The sequence below is a fragment of the Primulina eburnea genome, chromosome 1 (assembly GCF_022965805.1).
Source record: "Primulina eburnea isolate SZY01 chromosome 1, ASM2296580v1, whole genome shotgun sequence".
Taxonomy (NCBI): Eukaryota; Viridiplantae; Streptophyta; class Magnoliopsida; order Lamiales; family Gesneriaceae; genus Primulina; species Primulina eburnea.
Window position 1 is genome coordinate 14,690,829 of NC_133101.1, and position 1,904 is coordinate 14,692,732.

General features: G+C 35.1%; 1 long non-coding RNA gene across 1 annotated transcript; it reads right to left on the bottom strand.

Moving 5' to 3' along the window:
• Window positions 1-379: 379 nt before the first annotated feature.
• On the bottom strand, window positions 380-958 carry LOC140811536 (uncharacterized). The gene is made up of 3 exons (XR_012113488.1): window positions 887-958; window positions 639-720; window positions 380-535 (listed from the first exon to the last, which is right to left on the bottom strand). It is a non-coding gene; the product is annotated as an uncharacterized lncRNA (long non-coding RNA).
• Between the last annotated feature and the right edge of the window lie 946 nt (window positions 959-1,904).

Here is a 1,904-nt window from a genome sequence, read left to right on the forward strand (position 1 = left end):
GTGCTTTCCCAACTAAATTCCACGCTTTCATAGAACTGTCTTGTAATACATGAACTGATCAAATAATCTGGAGGGCTACCAAGCTTTTCAACCTCAAGGCTTTCTGCTTGAGGCATTACTTGATAACAAAAGCAATTAACATGGATTTTTTAATTTTTAATATATGTTGAACTAACACTCCCTTAATACTAAAATTCATATTTATATCAATAAAACACTTCCTTCAATATTTATTACCTGGCTGCAGCTGTACAAGCAGAGTCCATCAAAAGCCCAAGCTAAACCAGTAACCTGGTTGTTATTTTACAAGATAAATCAAATGCCATTCCATATGCCAAAAAAGGTGTTGAGAACTTACAATGTGGTCATGCGCACTATAACAGCCAATTATTTCAAATTCATGGCTGGTCATAATCATGGTCCACACTTCAAATGATCCAGATCCTTTACCAATAGCCAGGAACAAATTTAGTGGTGTTTGCAGGGGGGCAGTAAATGAAAGTATGGAGACAGGTGCTGAATCAACAGTAATAACCTCATTACACGAGCAATCACAAGTTCCAAAATAAGATATAATCAAAGTAATTGGTCTAAATTTTGAAAGGATAAGTAGCAGACTTTTAGCAGGATATGCTGACCTCCCTCAGCAAAGAAAATGAAGCATGAACAGTTTCAGATGACTTCAGCAGTTCCTTAATATTCACCTGCCAAATCTTCACTCTATAAACAAAAAGAAGAGGAAAGTCACAAAATTAAATGTTATAATCAAATAAAAGGTAAACCTTATATGTATGTGTGTGTATAATGCAGTAGTTCTAACCCATGTCAAGCAAATGTGCTAGAATTTTTGGCTTCGAAAACAGAAAAAGGTTAATTAGTTACTCACCTCCCATTAGAAATTCCCGTCGCTAAAAGAAGTTGAGGTTTTGAAATTTCAGAGCCACATAAAGCCCAGCAAATAGATGTGATGCATGTATCATGTGCCTTGAGAAAGCCAACATTTGATGCTTTACATGGGAGTTCAGGGGTAATAATGGAATAACTCTTTGGTGCATCAATTCTCCAGAATGAAATTAGACCATATTTCAATCCAGTAGCAAGAATAGAGCAGCGCCCGAGGAGTTATGAGGAATAGAAACCCAATCTTCAGATGTCCTCAGAATCGATGACCAAGCCACAATAAGGGGTGTCAGCATTGCATTGCGAGAAGCATATTGTTGTGCCGTTATTAGTTGAACATTGCATTCTTTGATCTTCAGAGGTGTCCCTTCAGAAACAGATATGGGAATAATTTCCCATGTATTGTTTTCTTTTACCTTGTCAAGTTTTTTTGCAGCAACCTAATAAAAATAGCAACACATTCAATGTAATGGCATATATCAAATGCACAACTTTTCAAATTGAAAGCAGATCATGTAGCTGCATTGAAGCTGATTTAGTATGTATGGAGGTTCATGTCATGGAATAAAATGATAAAACTAAATCAGATAGTTAATGTAGTGTGCAGTACATTAGTTTCATTCTGTCTCCTTCGTTTTCTTTCCTTTCTTAAACTAGATACAGGGGGCTCATTAGGGCATTCAGATTCTGCATTATCTCGACTCCCTATCACCTGTATAAAGAAAAAACCCCAAGAATAGTTGGAATTCATATCATTAATTGTTATGTCATCAAAAATATTTCATCTAGAAAAGTATATGGGGATATGCAAGAAACGCTAATTAGCAAAAAGTTGAAAGATAGAACCAACTCACATCTAAACTTTCTGAAGATATAATTTGAGACTCTCCGAAATTGATCTTGGAAAGATAATTATACATCATCTATGATATATCCATCACCTAGAAAATTTCAGATTGTAACTTTAGCAAATGTGTGAAAAACAAACATTAAATTTAGGAATC